The sequence below is a fragment of the Akebia trifoliata genome, chromosome 8 (genome assembly GCF_017979445.1).
Source record: "Akebia trifoliata isolate Shusen 1 chromosome 8, ASM1797944v1, whole genome shotgun sequence".
Lineage (NCBI taxonomy): Eukaryota > Viridiplantae > Streptophyta > Magnoliopsida > Ranunculales > Lardizabalaceae > Akebia > Akebia trifoliata.
This window is the reverse complement of record NC_141382.1, coordinates 30,553,291-30,563,606: the sequence shown is the minus strand read 5'-3', so window position 1 is coordinate 30,563,606 and position 10,316 is coordinate 30,553,291. Positions and strand designations below refer to the sequence as shown.

At 32.6% G+C, this 10,316-nt stretch overlaps 1 long non-coding RNA gene across 1 annotated transcript; it reads right to left on the bottom strand.

Annotated features, from left to right (window-relative positions):
* Window positions 1-8,051: 8,051 nt before the first annotated feature.
* On the bottom strand, window positions 8,052-10,316 carry LOC147396503 (uncharacterized). The gene is made up of 2 exons (XR_015181144.1): window positions 9,805-10,316; window positions 8,052-8,301 (listed from the first exon to the last, which is right to left on the bottom strand). It is a non-coding gene; the product is annotated as an uncharacterized LOC147396503 (long non-coding RNA).

Below are 10,316 nucleotides of genomic sequence, written 5' to 3'. Positions count from 1 at the left end.
AAACTTGTATTTGAGTATGCTTATAGGCTAACTTATGTTTTTGGCCATTTTGAATTCAATGGAAAAGTTAGTTTTTGTTAAAAATGAACATAAGAAAATCTTAGTATTTTACTCTAAGTCCTAATTTTAATATTTGCTCCAAATTTCACTATTTCATTTCCTCAATATACGAATGAAAAACTTGGGGTATTATAGAGAGGAAACCTTATGGTCACTAGAGAACCTGACGATCTTCATCTATGATTTTGTTAGAGATTGATCGAAGTGCATCGCGATAGAGAAGAAAGGTTAGGGTTGTTGTTTCTAGGATTTTGGAAGAGGAAAATCCAAAATTGATTTGATTTTTTTTCTTTAGTTTTAAGTGCATAGGAAAATAATTCTGATGTGGCAATGTGGATGATGTGGTAGAGAATCTCAAGATGTGTAGTTGCACTCTAATAGTTGATGAGGTCATTCGCATGGTTCTTTCCCACGAACGAGCGTGAGAGAGCCAGACTCTTAAACTTAAAGCCATCAATTTGAATTTTATGATGTGGATCTCACTCCAAGGTTTGTCGGGTAACAAACTTGATAAAATGTGGTTTGGTGGGTGACAAACTTCATAAAAGTAAAGTTCCTTTGGAATTGTGTAACACCCCGTGTTTTGTAACTCGTATCTCGAAGATATCAGATAGTGTTAATTCGAGAAATATTCTGAAAAGATAACTTAGAGTAAAGTATCCGGATCATGCTATGTTTATTTTTGTTGAAAATTGACTTCGCCATTAGTTTCGTAATGATTGTAATATATACTTTAGCCTGTAAGCAAGTTTGAGTTCAAGTTCGGGTGGAAAAGTTAATCAATCCTCGAATTTCATGTTGAACAAGATCAAAAATAAAAAAATTTTGTTAAAGAAAGAATCAGGAAGATTCAAGCACACCATCAGGACTGCAATGAAAAATTATTCAAAATGGTATACATGTTTGTCATTTTTCGAGTTCGGATAGTTAAGTTAAGATCGAAACTAGAAATGATGGGAAAATTACAAGTATGCCCTCAACTTCTTATAAAAGAAAGCAAAGTTTATTTCTTTCCTATTTATTTCCCTCTTCTCTAAAGAACCCACACATCAACTCTTTTCTCAACCTAGGGTTCTCCTCTCTTCACCTCAAGATTCGTTGAGAAGGAATGATCATTGAAACCCGACGAAGAAGACAAAATTGTTGGCAACGATGATAGCTACAACCTCATCTTATTTGTTAACCCATTCACATTCGTTTTCCTCACCCTCCATTAAAAATCAGCAAGCAAATTAGGTTATCATCAAACTCGGAGCTTCAACTTGTTAGTAAACACTCGTCTTCTAGTGTAGAAGTAAAGGAGAGTGTTGTCGTCGAAGGAATTGCAAACCCTCGCTCACTTTGCACCAAATTCAACCCAACAGCGATTCTTTTTCCACCAACCTTGATTATTGTACGAGTTCATTACTTTCGGCGTCCACAAAGCAAGTAAGGGACTTTCAATTCCTATTGGTAATTTAGATTTCGAAATGTGCATTTAGGTTTTACAAAACTTGTTAGTTGTTTGTAAATCGTAGAAATATTTATTAAACACTCAATCCATGATTAGGATTAGAGATTGGACATTGTTTTATGAATTTTAAGTGTTGAATTCGTGGGTGGGTTGAAGGGTTTGAAGAACGGAACAAAGATCCAAAGAATGGATCGAAAAACCCAAAAATTTGCGAGAAATTCAATGTTGTCTGTAGGATCGTCGGTCCCACCGACACCCATCGATGACCATTCTGTCGATTCCACCAACAAAATGAAGCTTCTACCGTCGAAAATTATCTTCTGTCGATAGGAACCGTCAGTTCTACCGACAGAACACCCTTCTACCGCCGACAGTATATTTTGAGTCAAAATCAGACTCTGACTCTTGGACTGTGATCCTTATGACTTGCACATGACTTTCAACCCTTTTTTACTTTCCATTTACTTTAAGTTCTATAATGAAATTAAGGTTTTACCCCCCATTTCAGAACAATGGAAATGGTTTCGAGATCCGAATCTCAAAGAATCAAAATCCAAATTTTGGTTTAAAGAACAAAACGTATATTTTAACGTTTTCGACAAATTTTTAAAATGTAATAACTTTTGTATTACTTTGAATTAGATTACAAAAAATTATATGGTGTCGAATCTCGTGATCGAGACTTTCATTTTCAAAAACCCATTTTCAATTTCGAGAACTTTAAAAAATTGAGTTTCCGACACTTAGCCAAATTTTTACTAGCTTTCATTATTTTTAACAAATTTGGTCCCATGCATCGTCGGGACCTCGTTTTGAATAAACCTTGATGGTTTCCAATGGAAAGACCGAAAATGACTATAAAAGATTGGAAATGAATGGTTTGACTTGAAAAGACGAAAAATGAGAATGTCGAGAGAATGAAAAAGGGAATAAACAGTAAAATGTCATAATCACACCCGAGGGGTGATGTCTGTATTTTACATTGTATGTTGTTTGTAGGTTGGTGAAAGGATATCCAAGTTATTAATAAAAGGGTTGCATGTTTATTTAAGATTATGTTAGCGCGTGCGCTGAGTACTGTTATTTATTTTAGGCTGGGAGGTCATAGTTGCATGGTAGAAACTAGATATCCATTCTCAACCCTGTTTTGTTGATTTCTCTTTTGTTTTAAATGAAAAATCATATACATATATATATATATATATATATATATATATATATATTATATATATATATATATATACATAGCTATTTTGTTAGATGTTAAAAGGTTTGTGAATGCCTGAAGGGATAGTGCGTCACATCATCTGGAGGGGTGCACTGTCCTGGGATGTACGGTAGGGACCACCAAGCTCATATGTAGTATGAGATGCGTATGAAAGTGGAGTCACAACTAGAGTCTGGGTTCATTCATTTCCTATCTTTACTAGTGAACGTGTATTGTAAAGGTGATCGTATACGAGTGAAGTGTTATTTTGAGAATCACATGCACGCCTGAAATAACACTAACAATCTAATAGTAGTCAAACGTTCTGACACATTGAAAAGAGACCCATTGCTTACGGTCACATCAAACGGCTTGCCTGAACCGGATAAATGGTCACCAGTGTGGTAAGTGCAGCGACCAGCCACAAAATCAGGAATTAAAAGTCAGATTTACGTTGTAACATCATGTCTCGACTGGGAGCGATCCAGTCGTGAATTCCAACGCTCAAATTCCATTACTCCACCACTTATACTATGTATCTGTGTTATATTTCAAATTATAAACTGAAAAGCATGTCAACTATTTCAATGTTGTCAACTGTATTTGCATAAATGGAAAATATATAATGAGTATGGATGATTGATGCTATGTGTAATTTTTAAACTGTTTAATTGTTCATCCCTAGCTATATGTACCAGTTAATAGTAATTTCAATTGTAAAACTTGCATGTTTTGAAATGATGCAATATGATTATTCGATCACGTTAGGTTAGGTTATTAGTAGGAATTATTTGTGCACCTACTGAGTAACCATTGTTACTCACCCTTTCCTTCCATATTTTTTTTAGTTGCAGAGCCTACAATTGGTGAAGCGGGTGTTGAGCCATTAGCCGAGGAACATCTGGTCTGTCAGATCAACTAGAGTCCGTTATCCAATGAGCATCATGATTACTTCTACTAGGAGTCTGTTCGTCCTAGGAGAGGTCTATGTTTTTGGGGCCGAGTACTAGGTCTATGTTAGAGTGAGGAAAATTTAATAATCTTGTATTCCTTTATTCCTTTTTGCGCAGCTTTGACCTCGTTTTATGTTGTTCATAAATTTTTTCATCTTCCGTTTCTTATTCATGGTGAATATGTTGCTTTATACAGGATTGTTTAGATCTGGTTTATTAGGTTTGAGTTCCGTGAAACACTAACATAAACAGAGGAAACCATGCCGAAATTTCGAGGTGTCACCTAGTGCCTCGAGGCGACCTTGGGATTTGTGTTAGCATTTGGCGGGACATCACAAATTACCGGAACTCCAATGAGTTTTTGTAATAAAAATTCAACAATTCAATTTGTCGATAAATCTCTATATTTCAAAATGAATAAATTTGAAACAAAAGGTTATCAAAACTATAGCATTAATAAATATAGTTAGATACAACATAGTACATTGTACCCTCAATTTAGTAAATTGCATTTGCAACTGACAACTTTCAGCAAATATAATTTAATGGGAAAATTATAAATAAATAAAAACCTACTAAAAAATATTTTTTAAAAAAGTAACACTTTTTTAAAATTTATTAAAGGAACCAAAATTGGCTCTTTAAGGACTAATTTTTTTAATGAAAAAATTAAAAATTTTGATCCTTAAAAGGCCAAAAAAAAAAATTTATTAAATTTTTTTATAAAAAAAGTCAACAATTGTGGTGTCATTTTAAAAAAATATATATATTAAAATTAAAAAAAAAAAAAAAAAACTTTCAACCCTTTAAAGGCTATTTTTTGCTCTTTTTTTTAATTTCAAACTTTTGACCGATTTTTTTTGGAAAAGAGTCAACTTTAATTTCGGTCGAAATACTCACAACACCCCCTTTCCTCTTCTTCTCTCTTATTTCTGAATTCGACTTACTTCCTTTTCTATCAACATTTATTTTGATTCCCTCTTCTTCCTCAAGTCTTGTTTTCCTACTGATTGATCCAAGTAATTATTTAATTTAATTTGAAGATCGTGATCAAGATCAGTTTGTTGAAATGAAAGTGTGATTCTAGATTCAATTTGCTGAAATGAAATTTATGTAGCTAACCACACTTAGGGGCTAATAAGATGATGAAGAAGCTGATCAGTAGTGGCATCAGAACTACTAATTATTTAGCTTTTGACCAATATTATCTTTAAAACCTTATCTCAAATAGAGGTCATTCTAAAATTTCATTTGGGGATTAGATAGGTATATATGTTGCCGACACAAGATCAATGTTATTAAAATCCTATATTTATGAATTTGAATGATATGATTTTAATGAAATAATTTAATTCCTATATATATATAAGTCTTGGATGTTTATGTAAATCTTAAGATTTAGAAAATTCAGATCAACTGATAATTTCTAACCATGTTATTTATTTAACTAGAAATGATCGAGTCGAATGACAATATATTACTCATTTAACGAATAGAAATATCACCAATCAAGCTAATTCTTCATAAGTCCAAGTTATCAAGTTGTTTTTCATGTGGGTCCACCATTGTAAAACTTCAATTCTTTGAAACCTAAAATTATTGTCTATTAAAGTGTACTTTAGTAAGATCAACATACTTTTAATATGTGTCTAATAATTTCAAAGATTTAAGCATGTATGTAACCCTTTGATCATATCAATCATTTCTTTTCGAGAAGCATAAGAGCATTAAGAAAAAAATCATTAATCTTAACTTCTCACATAATCCAAAGTTAAAAGTCAAATCTTTGATTCAATCTATGATCTTATTATATTATTATTACCTAAAACCTTTCTGGTTAAAGCAATAAATAATAGTTACCCAACGTTAACATGCTTGACAAGGCTATTTTTGCCAATTCAACACGTTTAAAAAAAAAATTCCCCTAATTAGACACCAAGTTTTAAAAAGGGGAAATTATAAAAAAAACCTATTAAAATTTTTTTTTTTTTTGAATTTATCAAAAAGAATCAAAATCAGCCCTTTAAGATCAAAATCTCGTTTGACTATATCATTTATTAAAATTGATTATATTACATTAAGATCACGATCACGATGTTGTTATAACCAATCGGTAGAGTTAATAAGTAAAATAGATGAAAACTAATGATGGGAGTATTCTTGAAGGTCCAACTATAGATGTTATAACCGATCAACAAGGTTATATATCGAGTGATATTTGGATAGGACAAGTTAGAATTTTTATTTTAAAAATTAACAATGTTAATTGATTAGAATTATATAATTATTTAATAATTAATTTTATAATTATGCAGATTGACTACAATTATCATTTATGAGTTGCTATATCATTCGTAAGTTTTTAAAGATTGGGACATTAGTGGTCTACGAGAGTCCATTTCTGCTACTGTTAGTTTTGAACATTACTAGTGCATTTGGTGGATACATCATGATTCATACATTTACTATACATTAGCTGAGAGATTTTGTTTCACCTTCCATTTGGAGAAATGACCATTACATTAGAGGACACTTTCCATTGTCTATAACTGAAGACCAACGAGTACTTTATTGTTGTGTCACGTACGATGAGAAAAGAATATCCCAATCTTATCTATGAATATCTTAGAATTCTACCTATTGTTGATGGAAGTTCTCCTTATAGTTCTATTAGACTTACATGGCTACGTGATACATTTAAGAGATTGCCAGATAGATAGATGTCTATAAATAAGATAAATTTTAATTTTTTTATTATTATAAAAATATCAATATATTTTACTAATATAATAATATAATTTATATATATATATATATATATATATATATATATATATATATATAATATATATATATATATATATATATATATATATATATATATATATATATATATAAATTTATTAATATTTTACTTTATTTCAAGTATATCAATATATTTGTGCATATCTATTGGCATTATGTAAAACCACATTATTTTTAAATGATCAGGTAGTACTGTTGATAATAATTTACTTAATTTATTTAGAGATCTATCTATTATGTCATGTTATGCTTGGGATGCAACTGTTCTTGCATTTTTGTATTATTTTCTTAGTAAATTTATAAGAAATGAAGGGAAACGACCATCAAGACTTATTAAATGTACACCATTATTACAAGTATGGGCATACGAATGATTACCAATAGGTAAGTTCATACTTAAGAGTGATAATTTTCCATTCCCTCAAGCATGTAGATGGATGACGCATAATAGGCCATATATTGGTAATCCGCATCATAGTGTATTACCATATCAAACTAAATTGGATTTTCTTCTTCCCTCTATGGTAAATATAAATACTTTTAATTTATATGTTTAATTAGACTACTATTATGATATTTATTCTTATTTATTTATTTATTCTTTTTTAGGTTATATAGACCTCATATCTTCATATTATAGATGAAGATATAGAGATTATATGTATAGCCTGTAATTTGAGCCTGCACCGATCATGTATAGTATTTTTACACATTGTATTTTATCATCCAACGGATCAATGTATGCGATAATTTAGTTTACAACAACTTATCCCAGGTCCTATCCAATGATGGGCTACAATAGGGAGAAGAGGAGCAATACGTATTACAGTAATAATAGATTGGGAAGAAAGATTTGTTAGATTTCACGTATATAATCAATTATGTCAAAACTTACAAGGTAATTTTAAAAACTAAAGTTCAATTATGTCAATTATGTTAATTATGTTACAATTTACATTGTAATTTAAAAAAAAAATATAGTTGAATGGCTATTCGAAGAGTTTCAAAGATGATATAGTTGTCCTTAGATGCATAATCCAATACTGTATTTTTTTGAGTTGCGATATATGCCTTGTGGTTATATGGATGACTTGTGTGCATTATATAAAGAAAGATGTTATAATGTGGTAAATTATAATATTTGTTTTAATCATTTGATTTTTTTAAATAAAAATATATATCTAACATACCAATTTATTTTTCAGACCGATGTTCTTAATTATTTAACTCCTCAGATCCGTGAGATGGATGTCCATGGACGAGTCATAGATCAGTTAGAAGCTATTGTCGCGACCTTGACATTGTTATTACCTTTTTCACTTTAAATATTTAGATCGAGTGAGTCAGTCTATACAGTTTCACAACGTTGACGTGAGCTTAAACCTGTGTGGCGCCCCGTCGAACACTAACACAAATCCCCATGTCAGATTTCAAGGTACGAGGTGGCACTTCAAAATTTCGGCATGGTCTCCTCTGTTTATGTTAGCATTCCAAGGCGATTCAACCTGCACCTGATAAACGACATACAATCCTGCATATAACAAACAAAATATAATACTAACGGAAGCCTATATACGTCTAATAATGTTCGATAGATCAGAGTGCGGAAGAAGAAAAATTATATACAGGATTATACAAAATTCCTCACTCTAACAGAATTCCTAACACTCAAGACAAATCCATAAGACTACTTGGAGAAACTGACACCACTAGGGGGTATAGTCCTAGTACTTACCAGGTGACGGACTCTAGTTGTCTATCTGACCAACCAGATGATCCTCATTCGTTTTCTACACTTGTTTCGCCAAGCTTCAGATCTGAAACTAAAAAAAATAGAGAAGGAAATGGTGAGTAACAATGGTTACCCAGTAAGGAAGCAACAATTTCTGCCAATAACCTCTCCTAACATGAACGAATAAACATACTGAATCATTTTAAAGTAAACAAAATTTTACAGAATAAACTACGATTAACTGGTACATATAGCCAGGGATGAGCAACTAAACATTTTAAAACTGACATCACATCAATCAGCATTACTCACTATAACATTCTCTTTTTATACAAATCTAATTGATCAAATGGAAACATTAAACATGCATTTCATTTTATATATCAAAATAAGCAACAAATACATAATACACAATGGTGGAGTATTGGAATTAGAGTGTTGGGATTCACGACTGGATCGCTCCCAGTCGGGACATGATGTTACAATTTCTCTCTGGCTTTTAGTTCCTGATTTTGTGGCCGGTCGCTGCACTTACCACACTTGGTTGACCATTTATCCAGCTCAGGCTGGCCGTTTGACGTGACCGTAAGCAATGGGTCTCTTTTCGATGTGTCAGAACGTTCGACTACTATAGATTGTTAGTGATCACTGACTAATCATCTTCGTCTATGCCTATCAGGCGTACATGTGATTTCCAAAGATACAAACCATTCGTATACGACCACATTTACATTACAAATTCACTGGTAAAGATAGAGAGGAATAAACCCGAATTCCAATTGTGACTCCACTCTCATACGCGTCTCATACCACGTATGAGTTTGGTGGTCCCTACCGTACATCCCAGGATAGTACACCACTCCGGATGATATGATGCACTATCCCTTCAGGCATTCACAAACTCTTTAACAGCTCACAAAATAGCTACTTATATATATTATTTTCATTTGAAAACAAAAGATAAATTAACAATACAAGGTTGAGAATAGATATCCAGTTTCCTACCATGTAAGTGTGGCCACCCGGCCTAAAATAAATAACATAACAGAGCGCCTCGCGCTAACAGAAAGTAAATAAACATGCAACCAGTAACATTATCCCTGGATATCCGTTCACCAACCTGCATACAACACAACAACGTAAAATGCAGACATCACCCCTCGGGTGTGACTGACATTTTACCGTTTCATACCCTTTTTCCCTTTTTTCGACTTTTACAGTTTTCAATCTCTTCATAAAATATCCATTTTCTGATATTCATCAACTCAATATGAGTTCATTGAATATTAAATCACATTTTTCAACTATAGAATTTATTTCTATCAATAATATTAAAAAAATATACAAATTTCATATCAAAACGGGGTCCGAGCAGTGCACAAGACCCAATTTATGGCAATAACCCGTTAAAATACCCTACCGACGTATAATTTATTAAAAATACAATTAAACATATCAAACATGCAATTTCTGGCGTGAATTTTTGAAATAACAAAATAATTATATATTTTAAAAATACATCCAAATTTTTCGATAAAATCCTAAATGCAATTTTCACAATCTAGATTACTAATAGAAATTGAGAGTTCCTTACAATCACTAGGCGACGGAATTGAAGTACGTGCGCGGAAATCGAGGCGAACGACGCAGAAATCGAGACGGACCGAACTTCGAAGCGGCTGATTTTCGAAACTGGCTTGGTGGTTTCGAAGATCTCGATGTGCTCGTCTCTTCTCCCTTCTACGGCGAAAGACGGTTTGACCTCGAAATCGATGAAAACCGAGGTCAAAGTTACGAAATCTCCGTATAAAAATATGGCTGATTTTTGACTATACGGGGTGAAAAAGACGAGAAAACGGAAGGAATTTGATTGGGTTGTGTAGAGAATGAGGCTGCAGACGTTTCTCCCTTCTGCGTTGGAAGACGGTTTGACCCCGAAACGGACGAAATCCGAAGTCAAAGTTTCGAAATTTCCGTATCCAAATATGGCTGAGTTTTGACGATATCGGGTGAAATAGAAAGTGAAACGAAAAAAGGTTGGGTGGGTTTTGTAGATGTCGAAGCTGCGGACATTTCTCCCTTCTGCGTCGATCGTCGACGACGAGC